Source organism: Melitaea cinxia, chromosome Z (genome assembly GCF_905220565.1).
Source record: "Melitaea cinxia chromosome Z, ilMelCinx1.1, whole genome shotgun sequence".
Taxonomy (NCBI): Eukaryota; Metazoa; Arthropoda; class Insecta; order Lepidoptera; family Nymphalidae; genus Melitaea; species Melitaea cinxia.
In genome coordinates this window covers 5,439,866-5,457,064 of record NC_059424.1, presented here as the reverse complement: position 1 = coordinate 5,457,064, position 17,199 = coordinate 5,439,866, and positions in this window count along the sequence as shown.

Here is a 17,199-nt window from a genome sequence, read left to right as displayed (position 1 = left end):
AAGCTACACTATTCCGGAGTGACATAGGCTATATATATTTAATTGTAATTAAACAAAAAAATCATGAAATAAGAAAAAGATTAAAATATAATATCAAAATGGTAAATAAACTAGTGCCATCTATCGCTATTAGAAAACAATTTATTAGTCTTTCGACGTCATTAATTTAGTCTTATTTTAGTCTATCGACGACGTTTTCTCGATTTTTGATAGATGGCGTTGGAGCAACATATTATTTATTTAAGTGCTATAAAGTTTGTTCTTTAAAGTATGTTATTTGGTTCTGTAATTTAAAATAATAAATACACGGGAGCAACATATTATTTATTTAAGTGCTATAAAGTTTGTTCTTTAAAGTATGTTATTTAGTTATATGATAATAATTAACGCCCAACGAAGTGGGCACGGGTCGCCTAGTAAGTTATAAAACAATGTTACCGTAAAGCGATTTGTATTATGTTTTAGATATTGTTTTTTCTTTTCTTTTTCTTTATGTTGAGCGTAAATAATTGTATTTGCTCGCAAACGAAAAAAAAACCGACTTCAATTACATCGACGAGTAATACAACGTAGATCGACGAAAAAATTGTCAAGTAACTACGCGTTATCAAAGATTACTCAAAAAGTAGTTATCAGATCTCGATAAAATTTATATGTGACCACATGATAAACATCAGCTTTCGATTAAATTAAAAATTATCAAAATCGGTACACCCAATAAAAATTTATTGCGGATTTTCAAGAGTTTCCCTCGATTTCTCTGGGATCCCATCACCAGATTCTGGTTTCCTTATCATGGTACCAAACTAGGGATATCTCCTTTCCAACAAAAAAAGAATTATCAAAATCGGTACATTCAGTAGAAAGTTATGCGGTATAATACAACGTAGGTCGACGAAAAAAGCGTCAAGTAAAAACGCATTATTAGATATAACTCGAAAAGTAGTTGTTAGATCTCAAATAAATTTAAATGGGATCTAATGACACACACCACCTTTTGGTTAAAAGAAAATTTGTCGAAATCGCTCCACCCAGTCAAAAGTTCTGAAGTAACATACATTAAAAAAAATACAGTCGAATTGAGAACCTCCTCCTTTTTTTGGAAGTCGGTTAAAAATGCTGACAAAATATTATAAATGTCAATCTTTTATAGTAAACTGTTTATTGTGAAGGTTTTATTTTATATTACGAATATTTTTGAATATTAATTTCACACTGAACATTTTTAACGCTATCCCATATAATACCATAAAATATAGCACATAGCATTGGCATAAAAGTTTATTGTAGTTCACAGGAAAGTTTTGTGGAAGTTTAGTATGAGACTTTGGATTACCCAATGAGAGCTACGTGAGAAATAGTGTTATCAATCCTTTTGCTTAGATGTTATAGAGTGTGCCGCCGGCGCAAGGTTTTATATTCATTGTGAATACAAATAATGTGACAATAATACTAATAGAGTCGACTTTTTTTTTAACCGACTTCCAAAAAAGGAGGAGGTTCTCAATTCGACTGTATTTTTTTTTTTTTATGTATGTTACATCAGAACTTTTGACTGGGTGGAGCGATTTCGACAAATTTTCTTTTAATCGAAAGGTGGTGTGTGCCAATTGGTCCCATTTAAATTTATTTGAGATCTAACAACTTGTTTTCGAGCTATATCTAATAATGCGTTTTTACTTGACGCTTTTTTCGTCGACCTACGTTGTATTATACCGCATAACTTTCTACTGGATGTACCGATTTTGATAATTCTTTTTTTAGTTGGAAAGGAGATATCCCTAGTTTAGTATCATGATAAGGAAACCAGGATCTGATGATGGCATCCCAGAGAAATCGAGGGAAACTTTTGAAAATCCGCTATAACTTTTTACTGGGTGCACCGATTTTGATAATTCTTTTTTTGTTGGAAAGAAGATATCCCTAGTTTAGTACCATGATAAGGAAATCAGGATCTGATGATGGGATCCCAGAGAAATCGAGGGAAACTCTTAAAAATCCGCAATAACTTTTTACTGGGTGTACCGATTTTAATAATTTTTAATTCAATCGAAAGCTGATGTTTGTCATGTGGTCACATATAAATTTTATTGAGATCTGATAACTAATTTTTGAGTAATCTTTGATAACGCGTAGTTACTTGACTATTTTTTCGTTGATCAACGTTGTATTACTCGTCGATGTAATTGAAGTCGGTTTTTTTTTCGTTTGCGAGCAAACACAATTATTCTAGACACAGACGAACCTATTTTGTTGTAAATTTTATTTTTGACGTCTTTTTACCGACTATTTCACACAAACGAAATATAAATTTGTTGCCTTTTATGCTCGATGTTTGATTATTATTTTTTTTTTTTTCGTAATTTTGTATCTCTACTAATTCTTAACAAAAATATTCAATATATTATTAGGTATTGAAATAATTTTAGCAATATGTAAGCGTTAAATATTTGAACATAAAATGAATTTTACTTTCGTATGTGGCTTATTAATAGTTCATTCAATTGCTGTTTGTGTCACTTAATTACAATATTACTCTATTGTCTATGGTCGGAAGTACGCCATATTTATTTACTATTTAAGACTATTCAAAAAAAAAATAGAATATATATATCATATATATATTTATTAGAAAGCCGTTATTTTACTATTACAAACAGACACTCAAATTTTATTTATTTGTATGGATAGGTATATCTGAAGAGACGATTTTTATTTTATTTCATATTTGAAAAAAAAAGGAAAAACTACTTTGTGCTCTTTTTACGTTTTTAACTATATTCATACCACATTTCTAAGAAATTATTTCAGGAATTCAAACGAAAATTACCTCTCTTGTTTAGTTGCTTGATAACGGCTATATTAATTTGTTTGTGATATCTCAAGGTCGGTAGTGAACAGTATTTTGAGCCTTATGTAATGCACCTATTACCATACCTTACTTAATGTTATAGTAATTTAAGAATTATATAGGTAATAAATTTGTAAATATAAATCATCTTGGTATCAATGAGCATATCGCACCTTCGGTGGAACAAGGGCTCAACTCCACTTTTTGTAATTTTACAAGAGAGCCATTTTAAAGTTTTTTTTTACATTCCGAGTCGTATTATTCGTCTTTGTACTGCTTCAAAGTGTTTGTTCTTTGCATGAAATACGACCTATTTATTTGTGAATATGGCCATGTAGTTTGCAAGTGCCAAATATTTTTTGTTAATTGCAATTAATATTTTTTTCAAAATAAGGTGTACATTTATGCCTTTGTTCCACCAACATTTAAATCGTTTTGTAATTATGACCATATTTATCGTTCGTGTTTTAAAGATTTTGAAAAATAGAAATTAGTTTATTTGTTGCAAAAAATGTTTTATTTTATAATTAAACATCTTTTTTAGGAACTTCTGTTGAAAAATCTTAAAAAACTAGCGAAACTCTTTAGAATTTGCCTTTAAAATTAGCGTCAATATTAACGTTATAAAATCTTTGTCCATAGTAATCAGTCCGTTTTTACTTTACTCTTACAAATCAAACTCATTTACTAACTCCACTTGAACAAATCAAAACTAAAAAACATAAAACTACAAACAATCTTCATAGTTATTGTTATACAGACCACTTTGGCATTTTACAGTAAATATTTAACAAAAAAAAAAAAAAAAAAAAAAAAAAACGATAAAAAGAAAACGTATCTGAGAAACTAAAATAATAATAGCAACGATGCTTTCTTAGAAAACAAATGCATCACGTAACGCGAGATCTATCCTTTAAAGAGGTATCTGTAATTTCACCCCATCTCATCCCGTGGGTATCGTAAGAGGCGATAGAGGAAAAACCACTAGAGGGTGGGCAGCAGCGCCTTCTAAGCACAGCCTAGCAAGCGTGGCGATTACGCCAAATCCCCCTAAATGGCAGACACGACAAAAAATTGTCCCCCAGTCCCCGGCGGCCCCGATAACGGCGGGGCAAGAGGCTATAATCTCCGGCAGAAACCAGGCCACCACACCCAACGACGACACTTGGCCCTGGCAACATATAACGCTAGGACGCTGCGGACCGACGCGAAGCTCATTAAGTTGAAAGAAGCTCTCAGCAGGTTGAGCTGGGATATTATAGGCTTATCTGAAGTCCGAAGAGAGGGAGAGGACTCGATGTCTAAAGTCTGGCAACCTGCTGTACTATCGGGAGGGCGACTAACAGTCCCAGGGTGGTGTCAGGTTCCTCGTCCGCAAGGCTCTCGTTAACAACATCGACGTCGTCAGGAGATTATCGAGCAGGGTGGCGTACCTTATACTCAGAATATCCAAGCGGTATTCGCTAAAGGTCATACAGGTTTACGCACCGACCTGGACACATCCATATGACGAAGTGGAAGCTATGTATGAGGAAATCTCTACAGCCATACATAGCTCTACATGCCACTACACTGCTGTGATGGAGGACTTCAATGCGAAGCTAAGCAGACGATGCGGTGATGACTTGTGAGTGGAGCAATTTGGATACGAGCAACGGAACTCCCGGGACTGGCTACTGACTGACTTCATGGAGAAGGAGGGACTCTTTATAATGAACTCTTTCTTCAGGAAGCCGGAACGGCGCAAATGGACCTGGTCGAGTCCCGACGGCACCGTCAGGAACGAGATAGACTTTATCATGTCGACGAACAAGCACATATTTAGTGATGTCTCAGTGATCAATGCTGTGAAAACAGGAAGTGATCACCGACTTGTCCGAGGCACATTGAATATCGATGTCAAGTTTGAGAGGGGTCGGCTGATAGGGTCTGCGCTCCGACCTGCGCCTGCTCAGATTCAAAACCCCGAGAGCTTTCAACTCGAACTCCAAAATCGCTTTGGCCTGTCGCCTGGCCGACTGCGTAAATGTGGACGAGCTCAACGACGGGCTGGTGGAAATTGCCTGTGCGGTGGGGTCTAAGTTCTTCAAGACCCGCTGCTAAAAAAAAAAAGAACCAACGCAGGACCGATCGTCGTCGAAAGCATTAGGGGAGGCTTATGCTCAGCAGTGGGCGTCCATGAGCTGGTATTATGATGATGATGATGATTTTTTTTATTCTGGTGCTCTTCAACGAAGGTGGCTTGGATGCTATCAATTTGAGGCACATGCATTTCTTCGATATTCTGAATGTCTTTGTCATCATTTAACATCATCAAAACTTTCTGACTTCGGGATCCCATTTTTCCCTGCAAATTTAACTGTATAACTTAGAATAAAGCTCCAGAGTTTAAACAGCAACACCATTTTAAAATTAAAAAAAAAATATTTGTCACAGTGTAATCAACTACTCAGAGTTAGAAAGGAATTCGGTATGAGAAAGTATGAATTGTTTTTATGCCTATTTTATAAAACATGTATTGGAATAACAACACCACATTTGTTCATAACACTATAAAATAATAAAAATGTTGGAAGTACAAAGTCACAAATGTTGCAATGGCTTTGTCTTTCCAAGCATTTGCTCACGAAAAAGGCATAAGTGTGCTAAATATGACTTTGTCTCTCCAGGAATATCAAATATCAAAAGGCATATTTACCTTCGCGGCTTTGGCGCTCCAAGATAAAAGCATTGCGCGCGGGGGCAACGGCGCAACTGACCAATGAGACGATGTCGCGCCAAAACGCCATCCAATTCGATCCAAAATGACAAAGACACTATTGCCGTGTAGCGACTTTTAAAGTGAATCTAATGGGAGTCTTTGTCCCACTAGATACTAGAGTGTTTTTTGGGCATTTCTGCATATTTAACTCATTTTACGATTTTTTGTAAGATACGCCCTTGTTCTACCGAAGGTGCGATATGTGTAAATATATTTTCAAAAATAGTACATATTTGTATGTTGATGTATATATTTTGTATCAATTTTGTTTCCAGGCAGTACCGCAACTTCAGGTTCACGACGTTTTGTCTCAACTTAACCAGTCGTCGTTTGTTTCCGTAAGTTTTATATATTAGTAGCTGTATCTCGTAGCTATCCTCGCGTAGAAAGTTTATAAAATGGTACTTAAATGCACCACCTAGTTTAAAATATTACTTTAATATAGTACCTCTTTGTTTACTACACTTGAGTTTCAAAATTATTTATAAACGCGCTGATATTTAATATGCAATCAAAAAAAAACTTGTTTAGGCAGTAAATACTTTCTGTCTGAAAATTTTGTGCTTCTAACTGCAAAATTGACAGTACAGCTTTCAGATGTATTAGGGGATGTACTTAGACATGTATTGAAATAAAAAAACTAAATACTTCTTAACTTATTTATTTTTAATTAGTACCTAACCTAGCCTAAGGTAGAGATTTATGTGTATAAATTTAAAATTATGAAGTTTCATACACCTTTTAAAAGTTGGTGTAATATTTCCAGAAATGTGGGAATACTTATTTAGTTTTAGTCAGTAGGCCAGACATTAAGTTTCATGTTTGTATCTTTGAAAATAACGACCATTCGTACAACCTTCAATCTTTATTTTCGTCCCTTAGAGCTAGACTTTCTACTAACTTTAACATTAAGAGACAAACAGACAAACGTGGCTCGAACTTTTTTATATAATATGTTCTGTTATTTATTCAGGATGACTGGTGAATTACTATTAATATTTAAGAAGGATACTCGGTACATGATTCTCATTCGAATTATATAAAAAATAGGTACGTAATTTTTGACCAAATTCCCATTCATTAAAATTTAAATAAATGAAGAACTTGGTGTTGTAGTGTACCACTTGCCACCCGCAACTCCCGCCCCGTGGCTAATTCTAATTCCCGCTAATTCGATTAGTAGGTTACTAGGTCAGTAGGGCGAGCGCCGCCGTAAGGTTCCTACGTCTTCTCGCGGGCGCGCGCCTAGCGGTTAATCTTACGCGTATACCTAATCTGTCGTGTGTGAGTGTGACCCATCATTAGTAATTAATTAGGTATATGGCTTATCAATAAACAAATGCAAAGTATTTAAAAGTGACCCATTCGTGTTAAATCGTGTGAAAGACAATATGCGTAAGCGTGCCGAACTGTGTATCACACGAGAAGGAGCTCACTGAACATTTAAGGTTAGTGAGCTCCTTCTAGAGTAAGAGTACTTTATGTAGGTAAATAGGTAGTTAAATGATTGACAATCGTTCTGAATAAGTATGATTCCATTTTTAAATACGCCGGAAATGCCAAGATAGGTAAGGGGCAATTCATTTATTACGTAAGATGATTTAGAGGGGGAGGGGGTCGAGCATGTTTTATTTTTTCTTACAAGGGGGTGGGAGGGAGTCTCGATAGTTCTTACGTTAGATCGCAAAAATGCGCAAAGTTTATAATTATTTATACTTTGAAAAATCGCGGGCAACCACGCGAATGCCGAAGTTCGCTCGGATGCGTATAGGAAAACGATTTCCATTTTCATGGCAACGAACCCGCGCCACTCGCACTGCAGCTCCCGGGATCTTTCCGCTTGTGGACTAGTCACTTGTTTGCGTAAACGACAGTCGATTATATTCCTTTGATGATTTTAATATTGTAGTTTAATAGTAATTGAATTATTGAAGTGTGAGAATATTTTCTTTTATTTGTTTCGGTAAATGTACAATCGCGGAAAGTAATTTATGGGGTTGGGGGGAAAAAGGGGGGGTTGGGGTGGTTTCACCCCCCCGGCAAACTATTTTCGTGTAAACCCCGTTGTTCCAGAGATATCGTGGTTAATGTTTTAAGGTTAAATTTGTAAATCGGTCAATAATTTATGGGGTTAAGTGAGAAAAGGGGGGTTGGGAGGGGTAGGAAGGGTGGGTTTCTACCCCCCCCCCCTGACAACTATTATCGTGTAAACCCCATGGTTACGAAAATATTGTGGTTAAAGTTTTGAGGTTACAATACCTTAGATTTGATTATTACAATACCTTAGAGCTCCGTGTCTGACTCTAGCTTAATTCCAGTGCTGCGGGAAGTGCACTCATGCTCCATTCCACGACTTTCACACGTTATTTTCAAAAAAAATGTACGTAAAAACGATCTCTATTGCAAAATCAAAATACGATACGAACTGATCTTTAACGACTGACAAATAGAAACTTTTAAACAAAATCACGCGTCACTTAGCATTACTTTTAGAAACAATTTAAACACAAAATCATTATTCTTATCTAAATAAATAATAATTATTCTTATCTATAATAAAATAAAAACAGTAACAATTATTAAAAATACGATACGAACTGACGTTTAACGACATGGACAACATAAACTGAGTTCTGAGACACACTATTAAACAAAATGATTGTAGTGTATTTTATTTTAATTTCATGTCATACTTTTTACTGAAATATATTTTTATTTTTATTTTAATTTTTGTCATTGCAAAAAAAAAAACAACCATAACCTATCTAATTTAAAATTATCATATACATATAATTAATATTATATATAAAATTAATTGCTATACTTTATATATCTATAATATAAAAATGAGTCGCTGAATGTGTTGCTAAGCGCAAAACTCGAGAACGGTTGGACCGATTTCGCTAATTCTTTTTTTAAAATATTCCTTGAAGTACGAGGATGGTTCTTACGGAGAGAAAAATTCTAAAAAAATTTTTTAAATTTCTTGAAAAAGTCTAAAAACAACACTTTTCTATACTCCCATACAAAAGATTTGTGACAATACTTAAAAGTCAATTTGAACTTTAATCCCATACGATAAAGTTTGTGTTAGGCGATACGAAGTTCGCCGGGTCAGCTAGTTATATATAAAATTAATTAAACATTTATCGACAGTTTCGTTTAACAAAAAAAAAAAATAACCCTAACCTATCTAACTTAAGAGGCTCCCCCTTCTCAATGACCTTGAGCATTTAGACTTTGCCACACCCCACCCACCCGCACTTCACCTGATCAGTATTACGCAAAGGTTATTAAACTCGGCCATCTACCGGCTCTAGCTTGTACTACTTAGGACATGCGATTGATCCGCTTCCTAGAGCAAGAGCTTGCGTACGAGTTGTGATCATCCATAATTATTATTTAATTTTCTTCTTGTCGTGTCGATCATTTAGGCTATAAAATTATATTAATTACTAGTTGTTACTTGTTGTTCAGTTCGCAGTTATAAAATAAATAAATTTCTAAAATAAAAGTAGCCTAAGTTACTCCTTACTATATCTGCTATCTGCCAGTGAAAGTTCCGTCAGAATCGGTCTAGCCGTTTCAGAGATTAGGCGGAACAAACAGACATACAGACAGACAAAAATTGTCAAAATGCTATTTTTGTGTATGTATCGTGTATACATCCATATGAATTTAGTAAAAAGCGGTTATTTTAATATTAAAAGCAGCCGCTCCAATTTTATTTGTATAGATATACTAAATTTATATTTTATTCTATTATCGGCTCGGTGAAGATCGACTTTAGGTTCGGATCTTAGACCACAAGCTGCGCAGCTTTACATTTACACAGCTCAAAATTAATAATTTAAATTTTTTTTTTTTTTTTGAAGTAAATACAATTGCAAAATTCAACAGTAAGTCTGTCTACCTGTTACATTTTGATGCCTATCTTGGATTAAAAAAAGTAAATAGATTTGCGCGTAAGCAAGAGCAGCGTGCGATGACGAGCGACACAAGTTCCCCGTACAAAGGCCTCTGGCCATCTGCCGCGGGCCGCCTGTCGCCCGGCAAATAACCAAAAATTATATTTTTACGATTTTCTAATAAAATACTGCACTTAATAAAAAACCCTTCTGTAGAAATATTAAGTACAGGATTCTTAATTAATAAAAAAAATATTCACTATTGTAAGTAGTAAAATTAGAAAGCCTATACGATTTTTGTACGCGAAAGGAGGTCCAGGTAAACAATTATTTCTCTTTATTTAGAGAATTTTATACAATTATCTTACAGTCACATTAATAAACTGAATCCGAGTTACAACATATATTTTTTTGATATTTTTAACGTAACTTTAACGTATACTTTATAGCACATGAAAACGGCCGAATTTGTCTGGGATCCCCTTAAGAAGTACGTTTAACGACAGTTTCGTTTAACAAAAAAAAAAAAAAAAAAATGACCCTAACCTATCTAACTTAAGAAGTACAACGGTTTACGACGTGGGGGGAAGGGGGGAGAGGGTGGGGAACGCTACCCCTGGTACCACTGTCACACCTCAGAACCCCATGGTTATGGATATATCCATGGTTAAAGTTTTGAGGTTAGAAGAAGAATTTCGAAAGTTAGAGGAACGCTTGGCTCCGGCGCTGCGGGAAGTGCAGCCCTTCCGCCCTTGCGTGCGAAAGCACGCTCACTCATGCTCCGTTCCGCTACGCTCCTCTACGCATTCGTTCGCGCGCTTTCGCACGGCGGGTGAGGGCTGCCCTCCCTCCGCGCCTCCGCGGCACAAAAAAACACTCTAGGGGTAGGACAGACCAAGACCACGTGGACAGTGGGGTGCTCCGATTCGGTTTTGGGTATTTTTCGAATTTCTAAACCTATATTCTAGCACGCAATGTTAAACTATCTCAAAGTATTTTTAATCTATTTCTATCTCTGACTTATTTATGGATATAAATTTAAAAGTACTTTAAGAAAAGAAAATTACAATTATTTGAGATATTAATGATAAATAAAAATTGCTTAGATTATTAAATCTTAAAAATGATTTTTATATAATTTATATTATGCATTTAATAATCTGTCTCAGAACTCAGTTTATGTTGTCTATGTCGTTAAACGTCAGTTCGTATCGTATTTTTAATAGAATCAGAAGAACAATAAAGTTACTTCAGACTTGGCTCCGGCCTTTTGATATATCAGAACGAAACTTACAAATTCAGACTAGGCTGTATGGATTATAGTCCTTTGCCTTTCCCTATTGGGGATAAATTTTAAAACAACAACAACGTATTTTTAATAATTGTTATTGTGTTTTAAATTATCATTTTATTTCATCATTAGTTCGAAAAAAAACGTGTGAAAGTCCCAAAACGGAGCATGAGTGCACGTCCCGCAGCACAACTACGCGTTATTTTGTTTAAAAGTGGCGTTATTTTGTTTAAAAGTGTCTATTCGTCAGTCGTTAAAGGTCAGTTCGTATCGTATTTTCATCTTACAGTAAAAATCGTTTTTACGTAAATTTGTTGGAAAATAACGCGTGATAGTCGCAGAACGGAGCATGAGTAAACTTACCGCAGCACCAGAATTAAGGTGGAGTCAAAAATAACAAAAATTTAACCTTAACCTTATCTCTGTAACAACGGGGTTTACACGAAAATAGTTTGCCGGAGGGGTGAAAACACACCCTCCTCCCCTCCCCCCAACCCCCTCTTCCCCCCAACCCCATAAATTACTTTCCGCGATTGTACATAATATCCTTTGTTTATTTTAGTTAGGCTCTGGACTGAAAATCTTATGTCGGTAAAGATGAATAATTAAAAATAAAGTTTATTACTACCAAAAAATAAAAATTATTAGTACCTTTGTAAGTACAAGTAAAAATAAACATTAAAACAAACCAAACGTTTATTCATTTTTTTCTTTCGATTCTTACGTAATAAATATTAAATAGAGGAGGGGGTCGGCCTATTCTTATTTTTTCTTATTATAGGGGAGAGGGGGTCGTAAAATTAGCAAAATTCGTCTTATGTAATAAATGAGTGGTCCCTGAACAGTTCATATTAATTTTTGTTCAAAATTCACATCATTTACCTAGTCAACAAATTTGTTGCTTAAACGAGTGAAATATCTTGGTATTTTTTGCCTGTCCTAAGCCAGGATTAAAGTATGAAGGGGATTGGATCATGCTTGTTTGTCAAAGGTAGCCTGCTACCCCGTTAACACGGGGCGGCGTTTGGACGTAGGTAAACGACCGCGCGATAACTAAATGTACCCTATCTCCCTATCTATACCTACTACATACCTGTTTTGTATTGACTGCGCATCTAGGGAGTCCAGTCGATGCGTAATTAATTATATAACTGTTGGTTTAACTTTACTTAGAAGTTTATTAACATTTATGTTATATGTATTTTTTTTTTGTCATATAATTATGACCGTCAAATATCACGACCTTAAATATTGATAGTAATTCACCAATCACCGTGTTTATTAAATTGAGCCATGTACTATAATTCCTAATGAAACAGGTATGCCGTAGTGAATAACAAGAACGGTGATTATTTTACACACACGTTGAAAATATTGATAAAATAAATTTGTTTTCTATTTTTAGGGGACTTCGAGTGTTCCCAAGTCTTTCTTGTTCCAGCTTATGGAATTTGTATTAGAAAACTCCAGGGTCGATTCAGTAAGTATTTTAAAAGTTCACTACTATATAACATTCATTTATTACATAATTATAGAAGGAAAAAATTATTAAATAATTGACAACTGCTAAATTTTATAAGCAAAAAATAAATACTTTTTTTAGTTTGATTTTATTTAATATCATAAATAAAAACTTTATAGGTTCCCTCCTCTCTTCTTCAAAACTTATCTAGAAGGTCAAGCTCCGTCAGTCTGGCATCTCCAGATGTCATGCAAACGTTTATGGATATTATCCAACAATGTAAGTAAAAATGTAAGTAATGTTTTGTGTTAAATTTAATATATAATAGAATTAATGTGACGACATTTTTTTTAAAAAGCTTAATATATACCCTTCCCCTGTACGGTTTAATTAAGTTAAAACTGTTGTAACACGTTTAATTTTTAATGAATAAAATTAATTACTAATAAAAACTATTATATATTATATATTTTTGAGTAAAATTTAAAGACGTTGATCAGCCTCTTCTAGCATTAATGGTAATGAAACCATTAAGTAAATGAATCGTTAAAGTAAATGTATCGAAACTCAACGTTAACAAATATTGTTACTTATCATATTTTGAGTGTAATAAAATGATACGCGGAAACAACTTTAGGCTTTATAATCGTTGTTCACGCAAAGACCTTCGCGCGAACTGTCATAACGGCGCTCTGCACCTCGTATCCCGCGGCGAGAACAGTCTACAACGTGATCATTAATATGTCGCGCAACTTATAAAATTGTACCTTAACATTCTTAAGCAAGTTCGTATATAAATTCTTACGGAAGTAAGTATTATCCTGCATAATTATTTTGGTGGCTTCACTTCAACAACCGCAACAAATGTTGAAAATGAATATCCTCAATCAGAAGTGTTGAGAAGAGGCAGTTATTATTGTTTATTGTGCGGTTAACGTTGCTACTCGATAAGTGACGTGTAAGTGTTTAGTATTATAACTTATTCAATGTAGTTTAAAGTGTGTATTGTGAATGAAAAAATATAGATTTGAAGTGAGAAATAAGTGTTGTTTTCAGTCGTGTTCTATAGTAGTGACACAGAAAGTTAGTAACGATTGTTTTTCTGTACGTAGCAAACTCGTCCGATCGGATACGAGCCGAGGAGATACCGTCGTCAACGTCAAGCAGTTCAGCGACAAACGGCAGTAACAGGCTGCATCGCTTTCCCAACGGGCAGAAGTCGGAGGTTCCGGCGAACAGAGCGCCGGCGCCAGCGCAGGTGCCGCCCCCGCCGCCGACCCTCTACCCGGCGCCGCCTGCGAGACTGTACTACCCGCCACCCTTCCCCATACCCGCAGGTGACTTAGTGTACCACGCGTAATACATTGATGACGTCCCTCTACCCGGCGCCGCCTGCGAGACTGTACTACCCGCCACCCTTCCCCATACCCGCAGGTGACTTAGTGTACCACGCGTAATACATTGATGACGTCCCTCTACCCGGCGCCGCCTGCGAGACTGTACTACCCGCCACCCTTCCCCATACCCGCAGGTGACTTAGTGTACCACGCGTAATACATTGATGACGTCCCTCTACCCGGCGCCGCCTGCGAGACTGTACTACCCGCCACCCTTCCCCATACCCGCAGGTGACTTAGTGTACCACGCGTAATACATTGATGACGTCCCTCTACCCGGCGCCGCCTGCGAGACTGTACTACCCGCCACCCTTCCCCATACCCGCAGGTGACTTAGTGTACCACGCGTAATACATTGATGACGTCCCTCTACCCGGCGCCGCCTGCGAGACTGTACTACCCGCCACCCTTCCCCATACCCGCAGGTGACTTAGTGTACCACGCGTAATACATTGATGACGTCCCTCTACCCGGCGCCGCCTGCGAGACTGTACTACCCGCCACCCTTCCCCATACCCGCAGGTGACTTAGTGTACCACGCGTAATACATTGATGACGTCCCTCTACCCGGCGCCGCCTGCGAGACTGTACTACCCGCCACCCTTCCCCATACCCGCAGGTGACTTAGTGTACCACGCGTAATACATTGATGACGTCCCTCTACCCGGCGCCGCCTGCGAGACTGTACTACCCGCCACCCTTCCCCATACCCGCAGGTGACTTAGTGTACCACGCGTAATACATTGATGACGTCCCTCTACCCGGCGCCGCCTGCGAGACTGTACTACCCGCCACCCTTCCCCATACCCGCAGGTGACTTAGTGTACCACGCGTAATACATTGATGACGTCCCTCTACCCGGCGCCGCCTGCGAGACTGTACTACCCGCCACCCTTCCCCATACCCGCAGGTGACTTAGTGTACCGCGTAATACATTGATGACGTCCCTCTACCCGGCGCCGCCTGCGAGACTGTACTACCCGCCACCCTTCCCCATACCCGCAGGTGACTTCGTGTACCACGCGTGATACATTGATGACGTCCATCTAGCTGAAGCCTGCGCCGCCCGTGTCCTAAACTAACGGCAAACTCTCACATACAGAGGTGGAAGAGCTGTGTCAGTACAGGTACAATTTGTACACCTACACCGACACAATACCATCTCCTCTGCCCCTAGGTTACCTGAAGGAGACCGCTTTTCAGCGATAAGACCGCTACTTTAAGATATTTAGTTAAAATGAATCTGATATTATTATTTCTGCTTTGGTTTACAATAAAGTGTATTGTTATGTTATATATCGTGTTCAAAGTAGAGTTTAGCTCGGTAACTGACGCCATGTACGCCGCGGTTGCAGGCGTGGCGCTGTCGCGAGCGCCGCCCCCGCCCGCGCACGCGCACGCGCCCGCGCCCCCTGCGCCTGCGCCTGCGCCTGCGCCCGCGCCCGCGCCCGCGCCGCCGTCGTGCCACCCGTACACCGCGACCATGTACCAGCCGCCCTACTACCATCGGAATCAGTAGCGCACTGCCGACTGGTATGTTACTGTCTGCTGTTGTATTCGTGCAGCAACTGGAATCCTCCTAGAAACTACTGACTACAAACTACGTCAGACTGTCTGTATAAATGTAGCCACTAATTAAATTAAACCTTTTTTACAGCTGCCCTGTTCACTTCCGAATGTATTTAGAGAAAATAAAAAAGTTAAAATGAGGTTGAAAATTCTGAAACTTAAAAAGTAAACATCAGCAAATTGCAGTGTTTTTAAAAACGAATCGCAACTTCTATGTTTAAAAATAAACAACAACTTCATACCGGCCTGTTAAATGTAGAATAATCCCAATTTTTTTTAATGTGCAATAATCATGTTTATTCATAATAATAATAATATCAATCGAGAACACGGCCAATAAAACGGTAAATAATTAAATTGTACGATAAATCTTGTGATAACTGATTAGTATACAGGGTCTGGGCTAAGGGACACAAAAAAGTATCGATACTTTGTCATATACCAATACTTTTGTACTCGAAACTTGGCATTTGATACTTTTACTTAATGAGTACTTTTTGACAGGTATGGTATCAAAAGTTTTAAATGAGTACTATTACCTTTTTTTTTGTTCCGGTTGACTGAAAATTTACCATAATTTGAAGCGACATTTTTTTTATCGTCAACTGAAATTTGAAGACAGCTTTTCGGTATTTAAACAATAATTTGAACCGACGACCTTTTTTTTGGAACTCGAAGATCATTACGTTTAGTTATCGAGTACTTTTGTGTTTGTAATCGATACCTAGAAGTATCGATACTTTTATGAGTACGATACTTTTATTTCGATACTACTCATGAGTACAGTATCGATACTTTGTATCGATACCGTGTCCCTAGTCTGGGCCTATAGAGCACCAACGTGTTTCAACTGAGATCAGGAACGACTAATTTATTCGGAGGAAAAATGCAATGTAAAAGTTTGTTACGTGATGACGCTAGTAGTATCTGTATTTTTATATTTATAACATTCATTACTATAAGGTAGTGATTGTTGGTTTAACGTATAACAAGCTGAAGTTCTTGTTATTATTCTTAACAATTGTAATAAAAAGATGGTGCTATCACCTCTGTAACTTTAAACCAAATTTTTATTTCAAATTTAAAGCGCCATATTCATAAGAACACAAAAACCTCGCCATTTTAAAATAAAAATGCTCCAGCAGTGCCTTAAAATTGCTTTTAACAACAAAAAAGTTTTGCTCAAACGACCACATCTTTATCTTCTTCAGTCCTTCCTTCTCACTTCTCGTTGTTTGTTATTCTTTCCCAAATTTTCTCTACTTTCTCTTATTATCGCTCATTTCTCTTCTGCTTCAAAATAAAATATTTTTAAAACTGAACGACAAAAATTTAACTTTACAAACGAAATATATTTTTGTAGTTTATACGTCGTCTTCATTGACTTATCAATAAGATATTGTTTCCGTTTAAAAACTCAACTGATTTGTTGTTATATACAATAGTTTCCTGAAACAGTTTTAAGATAATTTAGCTGGGGCCTTTGCTTATTTTTATCGTGAAACATTATTATCACTGATTGTTTTGAAAAATGTAACTTTTTATTGATTGACTGAGATAATTAAATATTTGAAGTTGGACATGGCAATTAGTCATATTTTAGAAATAATTTGAAAATAAATTATTTAAGACAAAGAAAATCTCTTATTTATTGTCCTGTGATAAATTTATGTAAATATTAAAATTTCGTCATTGCTTTACACGTGACGCTTTACCTAAAATAGGTATCACCTGAAGCGTGTCAAAATGCACGGTCAAGCGTTTGTTGTTTCAATGAACGTCTCAAAGGCTCTCTACTTGTTTGGCTAGTATTTTGGACAAGCGTCTTGTTTAAAGGATACGTCTATGGCTTGCAAGATGGTTTCGAACTTATCGACGGGGCGATCATTTTAGAGTACTTTACTTACTGCCCTGTGCTTTTCACGTTACTTTTATTTAACTTGGAATGTATGTTTGTTTA